The sequence below is a fragment of the Pleurodeles waltl genome, chromosome 8, assembly GCF_031143425.1.
Source record: "Pleurodeles waltl isolate 20211129_DDA chromosome 8, aPleWal1.hap1.20221129, whole genome shotgun sequence".
Taxonomy (NCBI): domain Eukaryota; kingdom Metazoa; phylum Chordata; class Amphibia; order Caudata; family Salamandridae; genus Pleurodeles; species Pleurodeles waltl.
Window position 1 is genome coordinate 225,607,608 of NC_090447.1, and position 27,896 is coordinate 225,635,503.

Sequence of the window (27,896 nt, forward strand, 5' to 3'; positions counted from 1 at the left end):
ATGTAGAAGTCAGAGAGACAGGTTCCACTTCATCTGAAAATCCAGGAGGGGTGCCTCAGCACACCCTCCTTAGGGCACAAACGGGTGGAGAAGGGCCCGCTCCTGGCATGGCCTTCACCTGGGAACAACCCTAGGGTATGTTGTGCTGGAGGAATCCAAGGCAGACAATAAGTGTGTAGTTCAGGCTCATCCACCACTGTTTAATCACAAAACAGGGATTTGGGCTCCAACCTTCTGTCCAACACATAACAGCAGCAGCAGCACACGTTTGGCATCTTGTGCTGTGGAAATCCTAGGTGCCTTATGAGTGCTCAGTTTAGGCTCCTCCTCTATGAGCTGATCAGTGGATTGGGGTTCTGTTGTCCTGCCCAGCTCCCAATAGAAACAACAACACACGCTAGATCTCAATGTTAGAGTCTGGTAACCCAAATACTTCACATAGAAAGCACTTGGTTGGTACTGGAATACTGTTAATTATTTTTTTTCCTGGCTTTCCAGAAATCCTAACTGCGGACTGCAGGCAACAGATAAGCACTGGAATCAAAGTACAGGCACTGTAGGTAGTCCGAAATATAACTGTCTACTGGTGACCTTGGGGGCTGAGAAAAAAGGAGGAGTCAAAAAAGTTGAGTTTCTAATGTTAAGTCCCATAGCACATTTGAACATGACTACCTTCAGCCCGGACCACTAGACGGTATTACAACAAATCTGGCAGAAAGCTAGCTGTTGCTACGCAGATTATGCTTTTGCCTATTTGGTGTAAATCTGTTCAGTAGTTTTTAAGCTATTGACGGGAAAATAAATGTGTGTATCTAGGGATGCAGATACTTTGTGATGTATTTGCCAATAATGACAAGCTTTTGCAGGAAAAATGCACAGCTCTGATTGGCTGCCTACACTTCAAAACAGGAATTGTTGGCAACCATCTTGGTATTCGGCTTCAGATTAGTCGCACTAATAAATGTGAAAAAAAGGAAAAGGAGCCAAGGTAGAGACACCCTGAACCTTAGCTCAAGTGGTGGGGCACCAAAGGGACCCCTAAGGGCTAAAAAGCATTTTTCTTTTTAAAAATGTCCACAAATTCAGAAATTTGTGGCAAACATTTTTAAAAAACAAAAACAAACACGGGCTCCCGGCCTTATTTATGTGAGGCCCCCAGGTGGGTCAGACCCCGAGGGCATTTCCATTTTTAACACGAGGGCCCTTCTGTCTGCCAACAGGCCTGGAGTCCTCCACCTCCCCCGGGCTTTAAAAAAATGAAATGGAGGGGGGCTACCCACTCCCCCACAGCCTGTGGTCTATAAACAAATGTAACGGGGGGCTCCTGAGAGCCCCGGGGACAACCACCTCCCCAGGGCATTGCATTTATATAACACTCCAGTTCCTTTCTGTGATTATGTGTAGTGGAGCCAATTGCACCCCCACAGATCCAGGGACCACCACCTCCCTGGGGGAAATACAAAAAACAAAAAGTAGGTTAGTTTCAGACCCCTGCAGACCTGAGGACCACCACCTCTCTGGGGTTATTTTAGTTGGAGGGGGCTGCACAGCCACACTCAAGGGGCCACTGATGGCCCTGGGGACCCCTACCCCCCAATATCAGCCCCTGCTATGGCCTTGGGTGCACACCCCCATGACATAGCTGTTTTCTGTGGACACAACAAACTCTCTGCTCCCACCAAGGGAGAGCTGTCAGACACCTCTCCCTCTCTACGAATAGTGGTTTCTCTGTCTCCCTGCTCATGGAAATGCAGGCAGGGGAACAGAGGAAACAGAAGCTTCCTCGCTGTGACTGCAGTGTTGCCCCCCCCACAGGAGGTGGGATGCCAGCTTGAACCATGGAGCCATTAGACCCCCCTCCTCCCAAAAAATAAATAATTAAGCTGTGCATTGAGGGATGTGGTCCGAGAGGCCAAGATCAGCTTGGGGGGGGCGCGCAGTCCCCCTGCACCCAAAAACAATTTAGGCCACACCTAGGGAGATGGTGTCCTTGGAGCTAGTTTAGCCTAGGGAGTGGCCCCCATCCCTGAAAAAAATTGGTTGGCATCCCCAGGACATAGCAGGAGCCTGCCCTGGTAGGTAGTACCCAGGGTCATAAGTGGCTCTATGAGGGTGGCCACGTTGCCCCCCCAACCAACAGGGCATACACCTAGGGGTTTTGGTCCCCAGGGTGTGGTGGTCCCATAGGGAACCTGTTAGAAATAGGGTTTTTGGTTGGCAGTCAGGTTGCCCTCTGTCCAAGCAAGAACCCTCACTCTAGTCAGGGTAAGTCACACACAATCCAAAATCAGCCTGTGCTCACTCTCCGGTAGCTTGGCACGAGCAGTCAGGCTTAACTTAGAAGGCAATGTGTAAAGCATTTGTGCAATAAATCATACAACACCATAGCATAACACCACAAAAATACACCACACAGTGTTTAGAAAAATATATAATATTTATCTGGGTATCTTCAGGTCAAAACGATGAAAGTTGCAATATGAAGTTGTAAAGATATCACTGAAAAGTGATATAAAGTGTCTTTAGTCTTTAGAAAGTAAACAAAGTCTCTTTCAAACACAAAGTACCTGGTTTCTGGTGGAAAATGTTCTCAGAGGGCCACAGGAGAAGAGGTGCGTGGAAAACTGGTGTGTGCGTCGATTTCTTCTCAGCACACACGGACTTGCGTCGTTATTTTCCACTCTGGGAGTCATGCGTCGTTTTCCGGCGCGCGGACAGTCTCTTACTGTGGTTTGCGGGGAGTACCAGATGTCCCGGGTCTGTGCGTGGATTTTCCTACTTGTTTTCCGGCTGCGCGTCGTTCTGCGGGGCTGGGCGTCGAAGTTTCGATCTCACGGCAGGCGTTGCGTTGATTTCACCTGCGGAGTCGGGCGGCGTTGTCCTTGCGAGGCCGTGCATCAAAGTTTTGATCTCACGGCAGGCGTCGCGTTGATTTCTCCTGGGAAGTCGGGCGGCGTTGTCCTTGCAAGGCCGTGTGTCAAAGTTTCGATCTCACGGCAAGCGTCGCGTCGATTTCTCCTGCGGAGTCGGGCGGCCTGGTCCTTGCGAGGCCATGCGTCAAAGTTTTGATCTCACGGCAGGCGTCGCGTCGATTTCTCCCCGGAAGTCTGGCGGCGTTGTTTTTGCGAGGCCGTGCGTCAAAGTTTCGGTCGTCCCGAAGACGTCGCGTCGATCAGCGTCGGTGTGCGGCGTTTTTCTTGCCGCGGAACAAGCTGTGCGTCGAAAAGTTCGGCGCACGGAGCGTCCAAAAGGAAGAGAGAAGTCTTTTTGGTCTTGAGACTTCAGGGAACAGGAGGCAAGCTCTATCCAAGCCCTTGGAGAGCACTTTTACAGCCAGACAAGAGTTCAGCAAGGCAGCAGGCCAACAGCAAGGCAGCAGTCCTTTGTAGAAAAGCAGACAGGTGAGTCCTTTGAGCAGCCAGGCAGTTATTCTTGGCAGGATGTAGTTTCTGGTTCAGATTTCTTCTCTAGCAAGTGTCTGATGAGGTAGGGCAGAGGCCCTGTTTTATACTAAGTTGTGCCTTTGAAGTGGGGGTGACTTTAAAGAGTCTCTAAGAAATGCACCAAGCCCCCTTTCAGTTCAATCCTGTCTGCCAGAGTCCCAGTAGGGGGTGTGGCAGTCCTTTGTGTGAGGGCAGGCCCTCCACCCTCCCAGCCCAGGAAGACCCATTCAAAATGCAGATGTATGCAAGTGAGGCTGAGTACCCTGTGTTTTGGGTGTGTCTGAGTGAATGCACAAGGAGCTGTCAACTAAACCTAGCCAGACGTGGATTGAAGGGCACCACAAGATTTTAGTGCAAAGAAATGCTCACTTTCTAAAAGTGGCATTTCTAGAATAGTAATATTAAATCCGACTTCACCAGTCAGCAGGATTTTATATTACCATTCTGGCCATACTAAATATGACCTTCCTGCTCCTTTCAGATCAGCAGCTGCCACTTCAACAATGTATGAGAGCAGCCCCAATGTTAGCCTATGAAGGGAGCAGGCCTCACAGTAGTGTAAAAACGAATTTAGGAGTTTTACACTACCAGGACATATAACCACACAAGTACATGTCCTGCCTTTTACCCACAAAGCACCCTGCTCTAGGGGTTACCTAGGGCACACATTAGGGGTGACTTAAGTATAGAAAAAAGGGAGTTCTAGGCTTGGCAAGTACCTTTAAATGCCAAGTCGAAGTGGCAGTGAAACTGCACACACAGGCCTTGCAATGGCAGGCCTGAGACAAGGTTAAGGGGCTACTGAGGTGGACGGCACAACCGGGGCTGCATGCCCACTAGTAGCATTTAATCTACCTGCCCTAGGCACATGTAGTGTACTCTACCAGGGACTTACAAGTAAATTAAATAGTCAATCATGGTTAAACCAATCAGTAGTACAATTTACACAGAGAGCATCTGCACTTTAGCACTGGTTAGCAGTGGTAAAGTGCCCAGAGGTCAAAAGCCAACAACAACAGGTCAGAAAAAATAGGAGGAAGGAGGTAAAAAGTTTGGGGATGTCCCTGTCAAAAAGCCAGGTCCAACATGACCCCCTACCAGCCTAAAGCCAGGGGAGAACAATCACTATCCTGATGTACTTCCCTGTTTGAGGCGACAGAACAAGGACCCAGGCCCACAACAGCAGGGGCATGCTCCAGTTCTTCGCCTTCCTGACTCCAATTGGATCCCTCTGTCCATACTCTCAGGGCGCACTAAGCCAACCCATGGGGAACCTTTCTCCTTACCTGCGGATCCCATCTGTGCAGCACCTAACCTTACTTTGCTCACACATGTATCCCAGGAGCAGGATAGTACCACCATGACCAACACAGTGGTGTTGCCCACTCTACCCCCGGGGTGTGACACTTGTCCCCTCCCCAGGGATAACTCTGTCCACCCGGACAGCAAGCTACAGTGATTACTGACAGCTGCCAGGGATGAGAGCCAGGCCCCAGGCCTCTCAAAGCTCTCCAACCACTGTGGCTGTGGAGAGTGGGGGGCGGTAGCCCCAGGTGCTGGGCACCCTTTAGCCACTCTCCCTTCCACCAGGTCAAGGATAACAGCCTGAACCTGGTCCTCCCCTCTGGGGCTCTGTACCCTCCCTCCTGGAGCGGGACCCCCAGAGTCCAACATTTTCAGGGTGCTTACAGAAGTCGCCTTGTACCATTCCTCCACCAGTGCAGGGCTGTTAACCTGCAACTGGCCCTCCAACCTGGGGTCTGTACCTTCAGGTTGGACTAGGGCCCGGGGTGAGGCTTCCCTCCCCCTGCCCTCCCTTCTGGGGTCCAGCACCCTCCAACTAGGAGTGGCCTCCTCAGAAGACAACATGGTAGTGGCACTGTTATCAGTAGCCCCTCCCTCCAGGTGCGGGGGGACACCCTGAACCTGGTCTTCCAGCCCAGGGTCTGTACCCTCAGACTGGATCCCTGCCTGGCAACCCAGGACTTTCTGGGAGGTACACCTACCCCCCACCAGGTCAGAGTTTAACCTCTGCACCTGACCATTCAACTCAGAGTCACCACCCTGAAGTTGAACAATTGCCTGGCACGCCAGGACTTCTTGGAGGGCACACTGACCCTCCACCAGGTCAGAGTTTAACTTCTGAACCTGGTTCTCCAACCTAGGGTCACCACCCTGAGGTTGGGCGACTGCCTGGCACACCAGGACTTTCTGGGAGGCACACCTACCTCCCACCAGGTCAGAGGTTAACCTCTGAACCTGGTTCTCCAACCCAGGGTCACCACCCTGAGGTTGAATACTAGCCTGGCACGCCAGGACTTCCTGGGGGGCACACCTACCCCCCACCAGGTCAGAGTTTAACCTCTGAACTCGGTTATCCAACCCAGAGTCAACACCCTGAGGTTGAACCATTGCCTGGCAGGCCAGGACTTCCAGGGAGGCACACCTACCTCCCACCAGGTCAGAGTTTAACCTCTGAGCCTGGTTCCCCAACCCAGGGTCACCACTCTGAGGTTGGGAAATTGCCTGGCACGCCAGGACTTCCTGGGGGGCACACCTACCCCCCACCAGGTCAGAGTTTAACCTCTGAACCTGGTCATCCAACCCAGAGTCAACACCCTGAGGTTGGACAATTGCCTGGCACAGCAGGACTTCTTGGGAGGCACACCTACCTCCCACCAGGTCAGAGTTTAACCTCTGAACCTGGGTATCCAACCCAGAGTCACCACCCTGAGGTTGAACAATTGCCTGGCACGCCAGGACTTTCTGGGGGGCACACCTACCCCCCACCAGGTCAGAGTTTAACCCCTGAACCTGGTTAGCCAACCCAGAGTCACCACCCTGAGGTTGAACCATTGCCTGGCAGGCCAGGACTTCCAGGGAGGCACACCTACCTCCCACCAGGTCAGAGTTTAACCTCTGAGCCTGGTTCCCCAACCCAGGGTCACCACCCTGAGGTTGGGCAATTGCCTGGCACGCCAGGACTTTCTGGGGGGCACATCTACCTCCCACCAGGTCAGAGTTTATCCCCTGAACCTGGTCATCCAACCCAGAGTCAACACCCTGAGGTTGGACAATTGCCTGGCACAGCAGGACTTCTTGGGAGGCACATCTACCTCCCACCAGGTCAGAATTTAACCTCTGAACCTGGGTATCCAACCCAGAGTCACCACCCTGAGGTTGAACAATTGCCTGGCATGCCAGGACTTCCTGGGGGGCACTCTCACCCCCCACAAGGGACACACCGTCCCCAAGGGCCACACAAGAGTCTGGTTGGCGCAGGTCTCCCGACCTCTGCCCATCCGGCAGAATCTGGGTTTCCCCCAAACCAGAAACGGTTTCACCTGGGTCATTCCTGGGGGGCTCTGCTCTCAGAGCTGTCCCCTGACTCTCAAGGTCCTCCACTGGGGTCTGCAACCCCCTCTCAACCCTATGTCTTGACTTCTGCACCCCCTCACTAGGAGGGGTACTGCCAGACACCAGAACTGTTGGGATGCTGGCTACAGTCACCCCCCCAAGTTCTTCTGACACTGCGGGGCTTCCCTCAAAAGGTGGCCCTACGGTACAGGCTAGGCTTCCCTCCTGGTGTTCCCTCATGGAACCCTCTAGGACCTGGGACCTACCTGGGACACTACAATCCTTTCCCACCTCACTCGGTTGGGAACCACCTAGACCACTCCCTTCAGGAGCACCCCCAAATGCCTCTTCAGACTCTCTGGTACTCACCTAGAAGTCTGCCTCCATTGTAAGTTCCCTGGGGTCAGAGAACTCACACTTCACCTGGTGTTGGCGTAGCTCTGGAAAATAAGGACCAGACATATGCTCTTCAGCAATTACATCACTCAGCCCCTCACATGAATTAACCAAAGTACCCTTCACCCAACCATCCAGTGACTCTGCTTTGAAAAAGCACCCCACATCACCCTCCTGAGACTGGTGAGACAGTACCTGACTGTCCCTGACACTCAACCCACACTCTTCTGGGATGTCTTCACACTCCATAACCAGGACTTCTACCTGGGGGGAACCCCTCTCCCTGTCACTCTCCAGCAATTACATCATTCTGCCCTTCACATGTATTAACCACAGTACCCTTCACCCAACCACCCAGTAACTCAACCTTGGAAAAGCACTCTACCTCACCCTCCTGAGACTGGTGAGACAGTATCTGTCTGTCCCTGACACTCAACCCATACTCTTCTGGGATGTCTCTACACTCTACATCCAGGACGTCCACCGGGGGGAACCCTTTTCTCTGTCACTCTCTGCTAGAGTCAGTAAAGTGTCCCTCCCCCCAGTAGAAATATGACTCACTGTGCCAGTTCCCCAATCCTTCTCAGGGACCCTGTGCATAACGGGAACTACCTCATACCCTTGAACCGCCTGGGGTGTGTCAACTCCCTTCTTCAAGTTGGGCACCACATCTCTGGGCTTGTGCCCTTCTTCAGCAGTACTAGATGCAAGATTTTTGCTGCCACCATCTGAACTGGACTCAGCCCTTCCGGCCTCCAGTTTCAGCTCTTTACAGCTCAGCTCTTGAGCTGCAATCTTTTCTTCTTCCAGGGCTAAGAGTCTTTTTGCCTCAACCTCTGCAAGATACTCCTCTAATTGTTGCTCCTGTCGCCTTTGACCTCGGAGCCATTCATCTATTTCTGGGTCACTGTCCAAATCTGAGTAGTCTTCCTCCTCAGGTGCGTAGTCCTCCTCTTCATCTGAGGGGTACTTAGTCATTTGGTTTCTTGCTGCCTCTCTCTCTGCCCATCTTTCCTCCCCCCAGACTATGTAGTGATGTAGCATCTCCGCCTTAGTAGATCTCCTTGCTACAGGAAGGCCCCATTTTCTGCAAAGCTTCCTTAGGTCAGCCTTAGTGAGGTGGTCAGTACGAACAAAGAATGAGTAGGTACACAATCCCAGTCTGGTAAGATTTAACCAGCAAGAACCAAAATCCCAAGTTCAAAAATATCAATAGTATATCCAGGAGGACATCAGAGAACCAAAAGGCAAAAAAGATGAAAAATCAAGTTGACCTTCAACTGTGGGTAGGTAGTGAAATACTTAGCTACTGTATGTCACTGCACAAACACAAGTCCTATCCTCACCGCTGATCACCAATGTTAGAAATGGGGTTTTTGGTTGGCAGTCAGGTTGCCCTCTGTCCAAGCAAGAACCCTCACTCTAGTCAGGGTAAGTCACACACAATCCAAAATCAGCCTGTGCTCACCCTCCGGTAGCTTGGCACGAGCAGTCAGGCTTAACTTAGAAGGCAATGTGTAAAGCATTTGTGCAATAAATCATACAACACCATAGCACAACACCACAAAAATACACCACACAGTGTTTAGAAAAATATATAATATTTATCTGGGTATCTTCAGGTCAAAACGATGAAAGTTGCAATATGAAGTTGTAAAGATATCACTGAAAAGTGATATAAAGTGTCTTAAGTCTTTAGAAAGTAAACAAAGTCTCTTTCAAACACAAAGTACCTGGTTTCTGGTGGAAAATCTCCTCAGAGGGCCACAGGAGAAGAGGTGCGTGGAAAACGGGTGTGTGCGTCGATTTCTTCTCAGCACACACGGACTTGCGTCGTTATTTTCCACTCGGGGAGTCGTGCGTCATTTTCCGGCGCGCGGACAGTCTCTTACTGTGGTTTGCGGGGAGTACCAGATGTCCCGGGTCTGTGCGTGGATTTTCCTACTTGTTTTCCGGCTGCGCGTCGTTCTGCGGGGCTGGGCATCGAAGTTTCGATCTCACGGCAGGCGTCGCGTCGATTTCTCCTGCGGAGTCGGGCGGCGTTGTCCTTGCGAGGCCGTGCGTCAAAGTTTTGATCTCACGGCAGGCGTCGCGTCGATTTCTCCTGGGAAGTCGGGCGGCGTTGTCCTTGCGAGGCCGTGCGTCAAAGTTTCGATCTCACGGCAGGCGTCGCGTCGATTTCTCCTGCGGAGTCGGGCGGCGTGGTCCTTGCGAGGCCGTGCGTCAAAGTTTTGATCTCATGGCAGGCGTCGTGTCAATTTCTCCCGGGAAGTCGGGCGGCGTTGTTTTTGCGAGGCTGTGCGTCAAAGTTTCGGTCGTCCTGAAGACGTCGCGTCGATCAGCGTCGGTGTGCGGCGTTTTTCTTGCCGCGGAACAAGCTGTGTGTCGAAAAGTTCGTTGCACGGAGCGTCCAAGAGGAAGAGAGAAGTCTTTTTGGTCCTGAGACTTCAGGGAACAGGAGGCAAGCTCTATCCAAGCCCTTGGAGAGCACTTTTACAGCCAGACAAGAGTTCAGCAAGGCAGCAGGCCAACAGCAAGGCAGCAGTTCTTTGTAGAAAAGCAGACAGGTGAGTCCTTTGAGCCGCCAGGCAGTTCTTCTTGGCAGGATGTAGTTTCTGGTTCAGGTTTCTTCTCCAGCAAGTGTCTGATGAGGTAGGGCAGAGGCCCTGTTTTATACTAAGTTGTGCCTTTGAAGTGGGGGTGACTTCAAAGAGTCTCTAAGAAATGCACCAAGCCCCCTTTCAGTTCAATCCTGTCTGCCAGAGTCCCAGTAGGGGGTGTGGCAGTCCTTTGTGTGAGGGCAGGCCCTCCACCCTCCCAGCCCAGGAAGACCCATTCAAAATGCAGATGTATGCAAGTGAGGCTGAGTACCCTGTGTTTGGGGTGTGTCTGAGTGAATGCACAAGGAGCTGTCAACTAAACCTAGCCAGACGTGGATTGAAGGGCACCACAAGATTTTAGTGCAAAGAAATGCTCACTTTCTAAAAGTGGCATTTCTAGAATAGTAATATTAAATCCGACTTCACCAGTCAGCAGGATTTTATATTACCATTCTGGCTATACTAAATATGACCTTCCTGCTCCTTTCAGATCAGCAGCTGCTACTTCAACAATGTATGAGAGCAGCCCCAATGTTAGCCTATGAAGGGAGCAGGCCTCACAGTAGTGTAAAAACGAATTTAGGAGTTTTACACTACCAGGACATATAACCACACAAGTACATGTCCTGCCTTTTACCCACACAACACCCTGCTCTAGGGGTTACCTAGGGCACACATTAGGGGTAACTTATGTATAGAAAAAGGGGAGTTCTAGGCTTGGCAAGTACCTTTAAATGCCAAGTCGAAGTGGCAGTGAAACTGCACACGCAGGCCTTGCAATGGCAGGCCTGAGACAAGGTTAAGGGGCTACTGAGGTGGGTGGCACAACCAGTGCTGCAGGCCCACTAGTAGCATTTAATCTACCTGCCCTAGGCACATGTAGTGCACTCTACCAGGGACTTACAAGTACATTAAATAGTCAATCATGGTTAAACCAATCAGTAGTACAATTTACACAGAGAGCATATGCACTTTAGCACTGGTTAGCAGTGGTAAAGTGCCCAGAGGTCAAAAGCCAACAACAACAGGTCAGAAAAAATAGGAGGAAGGAGGCAAAAAGTTTGGGGATGTCCCTGTCAAAAAGCCAGGTCCAACAGAACCCTTTTCTTTTTTTTTCACTTTGCCCAAGGGGTGATGGTCCAGGGGGCCTGGGAGGGTCCTGGGCCCCACATGTATTTAATTAGAAGCCCCGGGGGTGGATATCCCTGTGGCGTGGTGGGGCCAGAGGCCCTCCATATATCATAAATAAGGCAGCCGTAGGAAGTGGAGGTCCCCAGGGCAGCAAAGGGGCCAAAGGCCTATCTGCATATGATATAATAGAAGTCCTGGGGGGGTGGTCCCCTGGGTGCGTGGGGTTCGTGGGCCCCCTATATATAAAAATTTAAGCCCTGTGGCAATGGCAGCCCGAAGAGCAGTGGGGGGCCATGGGACCCCACATATTTTTAAAAAATGAAAGCTCTGGGGATGTGGTGGTCGTAAGAGCTGTGCGCCCCTCCCAAACAAAATTTTAAAAGCCCCCAACACCTGACCCACCCGGAGACCTATAAAAAACAAGCGCCAACGAGCATCACATTTTTTTTTTAAAAACATGTTTTTTTGCTTTGGAGGGGGTCTCTCTGGGACCACCCCCTACCAGTGCTAAAGTGTCAGGGTGTACCTACCCTGGTCCCTTTTTTTCACTTTTTCCTGAGACTTGACTCAAGCCTCGTCCCAAAATGGCTGCCAACGCTTCCTGGTTTGAAGTGTTGGGAGTCAATCAGAGCTGTGCATTTCCCTGCACAAGTTTGTCTTTGTTTGCGAATACTTCACGGACAGATATATACAAATTTAAATTTCCCTACATTTTCAAAACACTACTGAACAGATTTACTCCAAAAACGCGAAAGCGTAATCTGTGTACCGGCAGCTAGCTTTCTGCCAATTTTGGTATAATTCCATCCAGTGGTCTGGCCTGTAGTCGTGTCTAAAGAATACTATGGAAATTAGCAAGGGAAAAGCAACTTTTTCAGTCCCCTTTTTCTTGGCCCCACTTGACAGATCACCCCAAAATTTTCTGTGCGCAACATGAATAATCACAATACTTTCGTGAAGATTTGTCAAACGGTGCCTACGATATAGGCAAGTCAATAAACGCAAAACGCTTTTCCTAAGGTAACAAGGTCCTAACTATAGCCACCTACTTGTGATCACCAGTAGGAAATATATATTTATATATATATATATATATATATATATATATATATATATATTACAGTGAGTCTGAGTAATTTGTAAAACACAATTAGCTTTTTCCCCCCAAAAAAACCTAGTTCCTAGAAACTTAACTACTTTGGTGTTAAGGTTTCAGGTCTTTGGCAGACAGATATTCATTAGTTGTGATACTATAACCCCTTAATTGCAGTGTGTGGATAGATTTTAGGAATAAAAGAAATCATTGTCTGTTTAAAATCCTTGATTTTGCAAGAGTTATAATTGTTAGGTTTCTGTTTTACATGTGCTAGCATTTCATTGTACGTTTCAGTTTGTTTCTTAGGTGAGCAGTGCATGCACTTACGGGTTGTTAGTTAATATTGGCCATGTATTAAGTATATTTGAGAGGTCACAACCAATGTTCCCTCTCATTTTTTTCCACTGTGTGCGGCAGTGTAAGGTGTTTGTGTGCTGCAGCCAAGGATACGTGCACCAAGAATTTGACCATTCATGCAAGCGCAGCGCATATCTGCCAAGATCATTGGCATTTGTGCAGTGAATGTTTCACCACAGAGCAAGCTGTACGTCAAATTGTTTGCCGCACAAGGAGTCTAGTTGCAAAAGAGAATCTTTTTGGTCCTGAGACTTCAGGGAAAAGGAGGCAAGCTCTATCCAAGCCCTTGGAGAGCACTTCTTCACCACAGCCAGGGAACAGCAAGGCAGCAGGGCAACAGCAAGGCAGCAGTCCTTCAGAGAAAGCAGTCAGGTGAGTCCTTTGGGCAGCCAGGCAGCTCTTCTTGGCAGGATGCAGGTTCTGTTTACAAGTTTCTTCTCCAGAAAGTGTCTGAGGTGGTAGGGCAGAGGCCCTCTTTTATACCCAAATGTGCCTTTGAACTGGGGAAGACTTAACATAGTGACTTAGAAGTGCACCAGGTCCCCTTTCAGTTCAATCCTTTCTGCCAGGGTCCCAGTAGAAGGTGTGGCAGTCCTTTGTGTGAAAGCAGGCCCTCCACCCTCTCAGCCCAGGAAGATCCATTCAAAATGCAGATGTATGCAAGTGAGGCTGAGTACCCTGTGCTTGGGGTGTGTCTGAGTGAATACACAAGGAGCTGTCAACTAAACCCAGCCAGACGTGGATTGTAAGGCACAGAAAGATTTAAGTGCAGAGAAATGCTCACTTTCTAAAAGTGGCATTTCTACAATAGTAATGTTAAATCCAACTTCACCAGTCAGCAGGATTTTGTATTACCCTTCCGGCCATACTAAATATGACCTTCCTGCTCCTTTCAGATCAGCAGCTACCACTTCAATAATGTATGAGGGCAGCCCCAATGTTAGCCTATGAAGGGAGCAGGCCTCACAGTAGTGTAAAAACGAATTTAGGAGTTTTACACTACCAGGACATTTAAACTACACAGGTACATGTCCTTCCTTTTACCCACACAGCACCCTGCTCTGTGGGTTACCTAGGGCACACCTTAGGGGTGACTTATATGGAGGAAAAGAGGGGTTTTAGGCTTGGCAAGTACTTTTCAATGCCAAGTTGAAGTGGCAGTGAAACTGCACACATAGGCCTTGCAATGGCAGGCCTGAGACTAGGTTAAGGGGCTACTTAAGTGGGTGGCACAACCAGTGCTGAAGGCCCACTAGTAGCATTTAATCTACAGGCCCTTGGCACATACAGTGCACATTACTAGGGAATTATAAGTAAATTAAATAGTCCAATTGGGTATGATCCAATATTACCATGTTTAAAGGGAGACAGCATATGCACTTTAGCACTGGTTAGTAGTGGTAAAGTGCACAGAGTCTAAAAACCAGCAAAAACAGTGTCCAAAAAGTGGAGGGAGGCAGGCAAAAAGTTAGGGGTGAGCACCCTAAGGCTGTCAGGTCTAACATGTGTACCCCGCAGCTGAAAGCGGGGAGAGCTACCCAACCTCCTGGGAGCTCTCATCTCTAAGGCAGAAGTATCTGGAGAAACCATCAGCGTTGGTGTGGTCAACCCCCCGGCGATGCTTCACCCTAAAGTCCATCCCCTAAAGTCCATCCCCTGTAGGGAAATGGACTACCTTAAGAGTTTTGGATTTTCACCCCTCATCTGCATGAGCCATCAACTGTGACACAATGGTACCATAGCCCTTGACGAATCTGCGGTAGTATCCAGTGAGGCCCAAAAAGGCTCTCACCTCAGTCTGTGTTCTAGGTGGTTGCCAGGCCTTGATAGTTTCAATCATGGCCTGAAGTGGCTGCACCTTGCCTCCACCTACTAGGTGTCCCAAGTACACCACGGAACCCTGCCCAATCTGGCACTTACTAGCCTTGATGGTCAGGCCTGCCTGTCGCAGAGCCTGAAGCACCTCCTTGAGGTGGAGCAGGTGTTCCTCCCAGCTGGAACTGTAGGCAGCTGTGTCGTCCAGGTAGGCTGCACAGTGGGCATCCTTGCCAGCTAGGACCCCGTTAACCAACTGTTGGAAGGTGGCGGGGCATTTTTCACCCGGAACTGGTAATGGCCATCAGGTGTGGAAAATGCTGATCTCTCTTTAGCCCCCTCAGTCAGGGCGATCTGCCAGTACCCTGAAGTAAGATCAAACGTACTCAGGAACTTGGCAGCGCCTAGTCTTTCAACAAGCTCATCAGCTCGGGGGATGGGGTGAACATCAGTCTGTGTGACTGAGTTGAGACCCCAGTAGTCCACGCAGAACTGGAGTTCTAGCTTGGCACTGGGGGCAGCAGCTTTAGGGACCAGCACCACAGGGCTGGCCCAGGGACTGCTGGATTACTTAATAACCTCTAAGGTTAACATCTTGGAGACCTCCTCCTTGATGCTGGCCTTGACCTTATACGATAACCTGTAAATTTTGTTCTTTATAGGAGGACTGTCTCCAGTGTCAATATCATGAACACATAAATGGGTAAGTCCAGGAGTAAGGGAGAACAGGGAAGAGAACTGTTCTAACAGCTCATAGCAGTCTCCTTTCTGGTTTAGAGTCAGGGAGTCAGATAAGATGACACCCCCCACAGACCCATCACCGTCTTTTGCAGAGAGGAGGTCGTGAGAGGTTCACTCTCCTCTTCCATGCCCTTATCTGTGACCAGGAGCATACTGACCTCAGACCTCTCAAAGTGAGGTTTGAGTTGGTTGTGATGGAGAACCCTTAAGGGTGCCTAGGGGTCTTGAGGTCCACTAGGTAAGTGGCCTCCCCTTTCCCTCCGTAACTTCAAAGGGGCCAGTCCAGCGGTCCTGGAGAGCCCTAGGCTCCACTGGCTCCATAATCCAAACCTTGTCTCCAGGTGAGAACTCAACCAGAGTGGCTTTCCGGTCGTATCACTCCTTCATCACCTCTTGACTGGTCTCAAGGTTATCTTTGGCCTGCTTCCAGAAGCGTTGGGTTTGGTTGCAGAGGGCCAGCATGTAGCTGACCACATCCTGGGAGGTGTCTTGGAAGCTTTCTCCCAGCCCTCTTTAACAATGCTGAGGGGTCCCCTGACAGGGTGACCATAGAGAAGCTCAAAGGGGCTGAACCCCACCCCTTTCTGGGGCACCTCTCTGTAAGCAAACAACAGGCATGGTAAGAGGACGTCACACTTACGCCTCATGGCTTTTGTCAGGCCACTATTCATGCCCTTCAGGGTCTTGTTGAATCTCTCAACAAGCCCATTGGATTGAGGATGATAAGGGGTGGTAAACCGGTAGGTCACCCCACACTCATCCCACATGGACTTCATGTATGTAGACATGAAGATTGTGCCCCTGTCAGACACAACTCCTTAGGGAATCCCACACGGGTAAATATTCCCAACAGAGCTCTGGTCACCACCGGTGCAGTCACTGCTCTTAGAAGGATTGCCTCTGGATAGCGGGTGGCATGGTCCACCAAAACCAGGATAAACCCGTTGCCCAAGGCAGTTTTGGGGTCCAAGAGACCAACAATGTTGATGCCCACCCTTTGAAATGGGGTGCCAACGACGGGGAGTGGGAGCAGGGGAGCCTTAAGCTGTTTCCCTGTCTTCCCACTAGCCTGGCAGGTGGGGCAAGCTCTGCAGAAATTATCTGAGGCTATCCTCATTCTGGGCCAATGGAAGGAGGTGACAAGCCTGTTAAAGGTCTTGTCTTGGCCCAGGTGTCCTGCCAGGGGGATGTCATTGACCAGACCCAGTAGGAAGGCCCGGTAACACTGGGGGACCACCAGCACACGGGCTGACCCAGGACCTGGAACTTTAGGCTCACTGTAAAGGAGATCATTCTCCCAGTAAATATGGTGAGTGCCAGAGGCGTCACCTGCTGCTTGGGCTGTGGCCTGTCGCCTCAGACCCTTAAGGGTGAGGCATTCCTTCTGCGCCTTGCAGAATTCTGCCCTGGTTGGCCCACCCTCTACTTGCCAGCCATCAAGTTCAGGTAGGGTACCCAGGTCAGCTATGTCCTCCCCAGTTGGCTCAGGGGCCTCCTCCTCCTCAGGGGCCCCAGCCACCACCGTGGGAATATTTGAGGCGGGTTTCCCACACCTCTTGCCCTTCCTCTTTGCAACTGTCTGGGCCATTGTTCCAGGCTCCAGACGCCCTTGACTCCCTTCCCGGGCAGCCATGGACCATGTGGTCATGCAGACCCACTCAGGCAAACCTGAAATCTCCATGTGGGATCTGAGCTCCACCTCTTTCCAGGCAGTATGTTCAAGATCATTGCCTAACAGACAATCTACAGGCATGGCAGGACTCACAGCTACTTTCAGAGTACCAGAGGACCCCCCCACTCAAAGGGAACCAGAGCCACCGGTAGGTGACTCTCACAATTGTCAGTGACTATGACCTGGTGGAATGTATTTGGGACTATCTGCTCTAATGACACCAGCTGACTCTTGACAGTAGTCATGCTGGCTCCTGTGCCACACAGAGCCTCCACCCTTTTCTCATCAATGGTGACCCACTGCCTATACTTGGAAGTATTTTGTGGCATGTGGGCTTTGGGCACCATTTCTCTTTCTCCCAGGGATACTAGGGAAACCTCTGCCTGCTCCCCAAAGCTATCTGGGTCTGTCTCCCCCCGAGCGCTACACTAGTCAATCCAGGTGTCTGTCCGGTAGTGGGCGGTGCTCTCTTGGAACACTGGGAGTCGCCTTTGACTGACCATGCTGGTAGCACTCTAAGCATTTGGGGATGAATTTCCCTGATGATTTATCAAAATACCCTGTCTTTTTCCCAAATCTGGAAGAGGAATAGTTGCCATCCCTCTCTGGGAATTCTTTTGGGGGCCTTTTGAGAGTTCCTTATCTGTAAGTTTAACTCCCCCCTCTTTCTTCTGTTGGGAACCCTGACCACCTTTGTGGGTATGCCCCCCCAGATACCCTTCGGGACACTCTGGTGCTAACCCAGAGGTCCGCCTCCTCAGCAAGCTTCCTGGGATCAGTCAGCTTACTATCTACCAAGTGCTGGTGCAACTCTGTAAAAGTAACACTGAGCATATGCTCTCTCAGAATCAAGTCATATAACCCTTTGTAATCATCTACTATGCTGCCACGCAAACATCCATTCAGTGCCTTACTGGAAAAGTCAAAGAAATCTACCCATGTTTGTGTGAATTGTTTGGTGCTGTCCCTGACCCTCTGACGGTATCCCTCAGGGGTCAGCCCAAACTTGGCAAGTAAGATGGCTTTCTGAAGTGGGTATGTGGTTCGATCCTTAGGATCCAGTGTGAGAAGTGTGTCCCTCCCCAGTATTGGCACATAACTCCACATAGCTGTGCTCCATTGCCCTTCAGGAACCTCATGAGCCTCTAGTGCAACTTCATAAGCAGCTAGCCACTTATCTATGTCATCTCCCACCACAAAACTGGGCACCACATATTTGGTTATACAAACCTTCTTTTCTCCAGCAGGTCCTGTCTGTATGCTGCCACCATTACTGCTGGACTCAGACTGTCTTGCCTTGATCTCCAGCTCCTTGAGACTCAGTTCATGAGCCAACAAAAGTTTATTTTCAGCCAAGGCTCTCTCAGCTGCAGCTTCAGCTCTCTCAGCTTTAATCTGCTTGGCTGCTCTTTCAGCTTCAGCTTGTTTGGCTTCTCTTTCTGCTCTCCTTTCCTCCATTGAGCCTCAATTTTTAATTTTGCCATTTCAATTAAAACTCTCTCTCCTCTCTCCTTTCCTCTGCGGTCAGACTTTGATCAGAGACACAGCTCCCTGGTTTGGCAAGGGGCATATTTGCAGTGCTAACATTATCCATTAATGGAAAGAAATCCTCTGAGGCGCCATCCTCTGGACTCTCCTCCTCAGCATCCTCCTCTGAATGGGCTTCTGCCCAGGCCCTCAGCACCATTTGTAATTCCTCCTTTCTGGAGGCACCTTGGGTAGGTACTCCCATATCCCTGCAGAACCCTTTCAGCTGTTTGACAGTATTTGTCTCCAACAGGGCTAGGTCACAATCTCCTGTTTGAGACCCAGCCTGATACATGTTGAGTGAGGATTTCAGACACAAATTGACAGGAAAAACGGGTTTGAAAAAAGAGATAAAAAATCAAGTTGACCTTCAACTGTGGGTAGGTAGTGGAATACTTAGCTACTCTATGTCACTGAACAAATACAAGTCCTATCCTCACCGCTGATCACCAATGTTAGAAATGGGGTCTTTGGTTGGCAGTCAGGTTACCCCCTGTCCAAGCAAGGACCCTCACTCTAGTCAGGGTAAGTCACACACAATCCAAATTATCCTGTGCCCACCCTCTGGTAGCTTGGCACTGGGCAGTCAGGCTTAATTTAGAAGGCAATGTGTAAAGTATTTGTGCAATAAATCATACAATACCACCATATAGCACCACAAAAATACACCACACAGTGGTTAGAAAAATATATGATATTTATCTGGATAGTTGAAGGTCAAAAAATAACAAAGGTGCAATAAGGAAATGTAAAGATATCACTGAAAAGTGATATAAAGGGGGTTATTCTAACTTTGGAGGAGTGTTAATCCGTCCCAAAAGTGACGGTAAAGTGACGGATATACCACCAGCCGTATTACGAGTTCCATAGGATATAATGGACTCGTAATATGGCTGGTGGTAAATCCGTCACTTTTCCGTCACTTTTGGGACGGATTAACACCTCCTCCAAAGTTAGAATAACCCCCAAAGTGTCTTAAGTCTTTTAAAAGCAACCAAAGTACCTGGTTTGAGTGAAAAATCTACGCAAAGAGCTGCAGAGGAGGATATGCATGTAAAAATGGTGTGTGCATCGGTTTCGCCCCTTCACACACGGACTTGCGTTGTTATTTTCCATGCGGGGAAGATGTTGCGTCATTTTCCGGTGCGCGGACGGCCTCCTCTTCGGGTTGCGGGGTTTTCAGACGCCCCGGGTTCTGTGTGTGGACTTCTGGGCTTGTTGGCAAGCCCTGCGTAGTTCCGGTGGGCGATGCGGGGAAATTTCTCCCTCACAGCAGGCGCGGCATCGATTTCCCCTCTGGGAGTCGGGCATCGTCGTCCCAGGTTGGCTGTGTGTCGATCTGGTGGGCCGTGCGTCGAAGTTCCGGTCACACTGCAGGCGCCGAGTTGATCTTTTCCTTGCGAAGTCGAGCGGTGCATCCTGGGTCGGCGTGCAGTGAATTTTTCACCGCGAAGCAAGCTGTGCGTCAAATTTTTCGCCGCACAAGGAGTCCAGTTGCAAGAGAGAAGTATTTTTGGTCCTGAGACTTCAGGGAACAAGAGGCAAGCTCTATCCAGGCCCTTGGAGAGCACTTCTTTACCACAGCCAGGGAACAGCAAGGCAGCAGAGCAACAGCAAGGCAGCAGTAATTCAGAGAAAGGAGTCAGGTGAGTCCTTTGGGCACCCAGGCAGTTCTTCTTGGCAGGATGCAGGTTCTGGTTATAAGTTTCTTCTCCAGAAAGTGTCTGAGGTGGCCGGGCAGAGGCCCTGCTTTATACCCAAATGTGCCTTTAAAGTGGGGGGACTTCAAAGAGTGGCTTAGAAGTGCACCAGGTCCCCTTTCAGTTCAATCCTGTCTGCCAGGGTCCCAGTAGGGGGTGTGGCAGTCCTTTGTGTGAGGGCTGGCCCTCCACCCTCCGAGCCCAGAAAGACCCATTCAAAATGCATATGTATGCAAGTGAGGCTGAGTACCCTGTGCCTGGGGTGTGTCTGAGTGAATGCACAAGGAGCTGTCAACTAAACCCAGCCAGATGTGGATTGTAAGGCACAGAAAGATTTAAGTGCAGAGAAATGCTCACTTTCTAAAAGTGGCATTTCTACAATAGTAATATTAAATCCAACTTCACCAGTCAGCAGGATTTTGTATTACTATTCTGGCCATACTAAATATGACCTTCCTACTCCTTTCAGATCAGCAGCTACCACTTCAACAATGTATAAGGGCAGCCCCAATGTTAGCCTATGAAGGGAGCAGGCCTCACAGTAGTGTAAAAACAAATTTAGGAGTTTTACACTACCAGGACATGTGACCTACACAGGTACATGTCCTGCCTTTTACCCACACAGCACCCTGCTCTAGGGGTTACTTAGGGCACACCTTAGGGGTGACATATATGTAGGAAAAGGGGACTTTTAGGCCTGGCAAGTGCTTTTAAATGCCAAGTCGAAGTGGCAGTGAAACTGCACACACAGGCCTTGCAATGGCAGGCCTGAGACAAGGTTAAAAGGCTACTTAAGTGGGTGGCACAACCAGCGCTGCAGGCCCACTAGTAGCATTTAATCTACAGGCCCTGGGCACATACAGTGCACATTACTAGGGTCATATAAGTAAATTAAATAGTCCAATTGGGTATGATCCAATGTTATCATGTTTAAAGGGAGAGAGCATATGCACTTTAGCACTGGTTAGCAGTGGTAAAGTGTGCATAGTCTAAAAACCAGCAAAAACAGTGTCCAAAAAGTGGAGGGAGGCAGGCAAAAAGTTAGGGGTGACCACCCCAAGGCTGCCAGGTCTAACACATGGCGTTTCAAATAGTCCAGTTTCCAGCCATGACTCCATTTCTTCCCCGTAGAAAGGTCTCCTGCAATCTTTGCTTCTGCACATACTTTGCACATCAGGCCTGCTTCTAGATTGTATCAAAATATCTCTCCCAGTTTTACGCGAACCTTTCTCCGTGACTTCTGTGTCTCAGTCTCCAAAATTTCTTTCAGCCATTCTTCTTTGAACAGAAGACATCATTTCTTCCTTTGTGGCGAAGCACTGCTCTTTGCAGAAGTCACAGCTTTGCGCTTGAACATTTTGGTGGCAATCAGTCTGAGCCTACTATACTGCAAAGCCTGCAAAAAAACAAAAAACAAAAAAAGAGGAACATTATTTAAAGTGAGGAACATTATTCAAAGTTGGTTCTTACGGTATTGAATGCAATCTACAAGACAAGTCTGAGCTATCTCTTGGAAAATGTACCAAGTAATTATGTGGGCCTTTTTATTTGTTCTCACACCTGCCTGTAGATGTAACAAAATAGAAAATGTTGTTATGTTATGATGTACTATGTGCATCACAAGTAAAATCAACCAAATAACTACCTTGTCTTTCTGCTTCTACTCATGTGTGCCTTTTGTACTCTATGAGTAGTAGTGTCGGAGATGCCCGCAACAGAAGAAAAGGTGATTAAAGTAGGTTTTCATATTCCACTGTACTAGGTGGACCACAATGAAAATCTGCTAAATTACCACCTTGTCTTTCTGCTTCTACTCGCGTATGCCTGTTCAAATTTCTGTGTAGCAGGGTCTAAGATGCCTGTAAAAGAAGAAAACATGAATAAAACACCTGATTGTTTCAATGTCTCAAATGCACCATAAGGAAAAACTAGCAAATAACCTTCTCTTTCCGCTGCTACTCCAGGCTGCCCGTCCTCATCTATGAACAGTACTGTCAGAGATGCCTGCAAAAAAAGAAAAGATGATTAAGATTGGGTTACAGCATGTTGTCATATTATAATGTGCCAGGTGACCAAGATGGGGGACCTACCAAATAATTACCTGGCCTTTATGCTTCTGCGCATGTCGGTCCATTCAAATCGATAACATGCTTGGTCCGACAAACCTGTAATAGAAGTAAAGGTGTGGCTCATGAACGTGATTTATCTAGAGACCTTTAATGCCACCTGGAACGCCTACAGAATTACCTGGGCTTCCTTGGTACTCATGCCTGCCCGTTCAAATGCAAATGTTGACTGTCTGTAATTGGAAAGAAGATATTTAGCATAGGTTATAGGAGTTAAAAAAACATTATGCATGACAGTTCCAGAGCAATTGAATAGTTACCTGGGGTTTGAGTTTAGCTGAACTCTTGTTCCATATTATCATCTTTTTAGAAATCTATGTCGTGCGTTAGACCTTCGATGGTGCAGCCTTTACAGGCCTCAAGTTATCTGCTCACCCACTCGCCTTGACTAATAGGATTTTATAAGTATTTTTAGACCTACTGACCCGTTCTGGCCAGCTAGCAAAAAATAGTGTTCTGTTCATTCAGACAGTGAATGAGCAATGAAGGTGCCTTTAAATCTTGCTTTTGTCATGTATGTATGGTGCAAGGTGTTTTGTATTTTTTTCTTGCTCAGGAACACCTACCTTGCATCTGATTGATGCAATGTAGTTTTCCACAAGCAAATAATGACGCAAACTCCAAGACTTTGGTGCTAGACAGGTCTAGTGCCAAAGTATAAATATGGAGTAAAGTTTGGTGTGAACTAGCATAAAACAAAAAGTACCTTAGGGGTGACATATGTAGAAGAAGGGGAGTTTAAGGCTTGGCAAGTACTTTTAAATGCCATGTTGAAGTGGCAGTGAAGCTGTACACACAGGTCTTGCAGTGGATAGCCAGAGACGTGGTTAAGGGGCTACTTAAGTGGGTGGTACAATCAGTGCTGCAGGCCTACTGGTAGCATTTAATCTACAGACCCTGTGTGTAACTCTCTACTTGATATACAAGTAAATTAAATATGCCAATTAAGTATGAGCAAGTTTAACCATGTTTTTGGGAGAGAGCACAAGCCAGTGGTGTAGCATCAGCCCCCACAGCACCTGCAGTGCAGAGGGGTCCAAGCTCCAGGACCCCCCCCTTAGCACAGCCAGCACCATCATTGTATATCATGTTAAAAGATGGTTAAACAAAGCTACCCACTTACTAGCCACCTCAGTGTAGTATGTGGGTATGTCTCTTGTGTAGATCAAATCATCCAAATGACTCCAATGGACATGATAATACATCAAACCATCTCATTTACTCACAATAATTCATAAGTGCTTACACCACCAGTTTTCACACAGTCCATTACTCCAACAGTTCACACTATGCTATCATGAGTTACCTCATGATTTAACACAAACTTAGGAAATATGATCAATACAACCATTACCAAAATAGTTACATGCTGTAATGAAGTCTACCAGCAAATGTGAAACACCAAAATGTGGACAAAATCTGAAATCCACAGCCACTTTAGTGCTATCATAACCAGAGGCCCCGCTGCTCATGAACATGCACCACTCAACACCAACAAAAGAGTATTATAACAGGAAACTCCTCCTATTGCTCTGACAAGTAAATCAAGTTTATTATAAGAACTCTCAAGTGCTTATGGTATCACTATCCTAGGTGTCAATGTGGCCAGTAATAACACATTTGAAAGGGAAACGGATTTCAAAAATGTGTTTAACAGCATAACCCCGGACATGATCGCAAAGTCCACGAATAATTATATTCACTCACCACGAGTGGGAGATCACTGTGGTCATTACTGAAATGTGAATCAAAGATTGTGTACTCTGGAAAAAGACACAGCAGATGCTTAGCAGTTATCTACCATGCTATTCCTCCAGTACACTAAACCTCTAACCATAGGTCTGCCATCTTAGTGAGTGGAGACTAGAGACACTGACGCATACCTGGAAGTAGCTGTGAAAGTGGGTCAGGATCCAGAGAACCAATGGCCTATCAGCCTGTGCCATCATACACTGAAGACATCCCCTCCCTAAGGGAGGAACTAAGGGAATTATTTACAAGCCCCTATTATCACCTGAGCGCTGTGCCCAATTCCACATACATGGTGGAATTAAACCACTTTGCATGGCTTAGCGTTGTCTTATAAACATGGGCCCCCTGACACAGTTTTCTGTGGCAGAGGGGTGTGCAATGGGTGCTGCTTTGGGCATTTCCACGCAACACCCATTGCTTTTGACACTGCCCCAGATATACAAAAACATTACTCTGAGGCACCGCCAAAAGCTAACGCCACCCTAGGAGACAGAGTGGTGCAACAAGGAGACATACATTTATTTGTCCTTGGCATTGCTTTTTCTGTGTGCTGCATTCTGCAGCACACATAGAAAAAGCAGAGGATCATTAATGATTGTTCATGTGCAGGAAGGTGTCACTTCCTGCACATAAACAATCACTAAATAATGATGATTTGCTACTTCTCTGTGCGCTGCATTCTGCAGCATCAGCACACATAGGAGTAACAAACCACCATTATGTATTTTTTATGTGTAGGAAGGGACATCTTCCTACACATAAACAATCATTTCCTACAACTCAGGGACCCTTGGGGCTAGACATCTGATTTTAGCGCCAGCTCAGGGGGAGAGGATAGAAATATCCTATATTTTGTAGATATGGTGCATTTATGCTCTTTCCCAGTGGCACAGGGCAGCGCAGCAAGACACTTGCTGCACCACCCTGTACCACGGGGGCTTGTAAATAAGCCCCTAATTCTCACCACTGGAAGGAAGCATGGAGTAGGAAGAACTCAAAGATGTCTGACTCAATTGTCTGTAATGAGTCAGGTTATTTGTTTTACCTGCCAAGCCCAAGGTTCTGTGTGAAGTGTGCGCTTCCCTGAAAATGCGTACTTCACTGAAGAAGAATTTGGGTGCATACCTTAGTCTCAGAGCTCTATCATAAGTAGATTAGTGGATTATAACAGGTAACTATTGCACCAATGAGTGATAATATTGAGTGTGAGTGGTGATGATGATTGTTGTGTCAGACAGTGAGGGTGTTTCTCTACTAATATTTCTGAACTTGACTTCTATGATTTGCAATGTTTAGGGGTTAATGGGTGATTCTGCTTGAATGTGATTGTTGACACTTTATTTCAAACTTACTTGCTTGGTCCATTCTTTGCTGTACTTTTTAAGGTTGTTCATAGAACAGTTTAGTTAACAAATAAAATCTACACAAAATATTCTCAAATTATTTTGCTCTTCTTCTTAATCTACAGCAGTGCACTACAGGTAGATCTCTCTCAATCGCATTTGGATGAGGCGGATAAGGACTCAGGAGTCAGATGGAGTTCAGACTCGGAGTCAGACAGACTCAGGGTGGGACGGGGACTCGGAGTCAGACTGACTCAGGGTGGGACTATCACAACAGCCAGATGAAGGAGCCCAACATGACTCAAAGAGGGCTACTCAGCCCTGTGGACTTCACAGAAGAGAGGGTCATTGATTTGGGAAAAGCTGAGCAGTATGCTGGCTCTAATGTCAAACTCCGCTAAAGAAGTAGTTGTGATCTGGGTGGGGGGTAGTAACCGGAGACAGACACGTCATATGATGGATGCATTCAGCTAAATGTTATGACAGTTGTGCAATTGATCAGCCAGGTATATGCAACTACTTCTTTGGTATTGAGTTTCACTCCATAGAATTCTTTGGAGTTTCACAAAGGCTGGAAATTGGCAAATTGCTCTGCTTGTGCTGATTTTTAGCACTGGGAGCTTGTTTGGGACTAAAAAATTACTACAAACATCATCATGCACCATGCCAGAGGGCACCGCTGCTCGAGTTGCTTTTGCTGCCATTCAAATAGATTTTCTATTCAAGTACCAGCTGTCTCACCGTGAACAGAACTGACTGTTTGTGATCGTTTGCTGTCAGAAAATCCCACCACCTGCCCCCCTAGCACCCATAAATCTCACTACGGATGCCAACTCTTTCTTTACTGTTGGCAAACAGCATGCGCGAAAAAGTCCAACACGTGGCGGTTGGAAGAATTTGGACAGAACTCCGTGTTATAAGTGTAACGCGGAGAGGCCAAAATTGTGCCAACTCCCCTGAAAAGCTGAGTTTACTGCCCGGTCCAACATCTCAGCTAATCACACATGACATGTGTCATCATGTGATGGATTGCATTGCAGCAGCCTCTTGCCCTGCCCCTTGGTCAACTCATCATGACGCTTACCTTGTCTCTGGCTCTACAATATCAACTGAGTGTTTTCTAGTCCACAGGCCTTCTCATCTCTTCTGCACGAAAGCTCTAACACTCATGCTTACCTTACCGGACCGGTTCAGCTAGGCACCCAAACACACATTTAAAAAAAGAATGCAGGTGCACTGCCTAATTTGGCATTTATACAGTATCATGTTCCTTTTAACAACCATAATTGTTAGAACTCTGTGGGTTCAGTCCTCCATAATTAGTGTTTTTCCAACCTAGGTGACAGAATATTTAGATACATAACTTCGGTCTCTGGGGCTGAAAAACAGAGTACAATGTATTTAATTGAAGTGTGACATTGCTTCTCTTCCTTCCATAACAGATTTGATGATGATGATGATGTGCTGCTGATTGTCCTGATTAATATTGTTGTTGTGTAGTGTTTGTCTTTGTCAAGCCTTTCCCCAACTCCTTGTTCCCATCCGTTCTTCAAACCTCTAACCCTCTACCTCCAGGCTGTAAAATATATTGAGGTGTGACTTATGAATTTACACCGTAAATGGATCACACACTTAGGCCCTCATTATGACATTGGCGGTAAAGGCCGCTTACGGCTGCGGTGACGGCCACCAATATACCGTTGCAGAGGCGAACATCCGTTTGCCAAATTATGACACACACACACTAAACCAACAGAATACTGCCAGAAACACAAATCCACCAGATCAAAGGTAAGTGGTAAAGTGTTGGTACAAACACCAACACCATCACACCAACATAACGATGCCCTCCACATTATGACCAATGTATCACCACAACGGATATTCAACGGTGGTAAACCATTGGCGGTATACACCGGCGCAGTCAGAATGGCCACCCAAAAACAATACAACACAACATTGGCCAATACCAAAAACACACACTGAACACTAATACACACACCACACCCAGCCACTCACAGCACTATAAAACACACACCCACAATACCCACAACCCTTTATGAACACAAAATATAGCCTAAAGAGAGACACACAAATCACAGACACAACTACACACACCACTAACACCCAGCTATCCATTACGCACCCCACACCCCACCACATTATTCAACACCTACTGTACAACAGACCACACAACACCCATGTCCCTACAAAGGCCCAGCTGTTTCACTGATGAGGAGTTGCGGGTCATGGTGGAGGAAATAGTCTGGTTAGAGACACAGCTCTTTGGAGCACATGTACAGCAAATATCCATGGCAAGAAAGATGGAGATATGGTGGAATATTGTGGACCGGGTGAACACTGTGGGACAGCATCCATGAACAAGGGATGACATCAGGAAGAGGTGGAACGACCCACCGGGGAAGGTGCGTTCCATGGCAGCAAGGCACCAGCTCGCCATCCAAAGGACTGGCTGTGGAACCCTACCTCCTCCCCCACAGCATGGGAGAAGCAAGTCTTGGCTATACTGCATCCTGAGGGACTCACTTGCAGTGCAGGAGGTCTGGCCACTGGTGAGTCAATATTTTGTACCTATCACCCCCCCATACCTGCATGCCATCTCACCCCCTCGCCCTGACTCACAACATTCCACTCCATCCCACACAGTGCACCTAAACATATGACTAAACCCAATGCCAAGCCCTGCATGCCATACCACTGCATGTATAGCCCTCCCAGCCCTGCATGTACACCCACCACCTATGCATGCACAGCATGGAGAACTAACAATCCAACAATCCATCAACATACACAAACAAATGGGGCAGGGCAACAGCAAC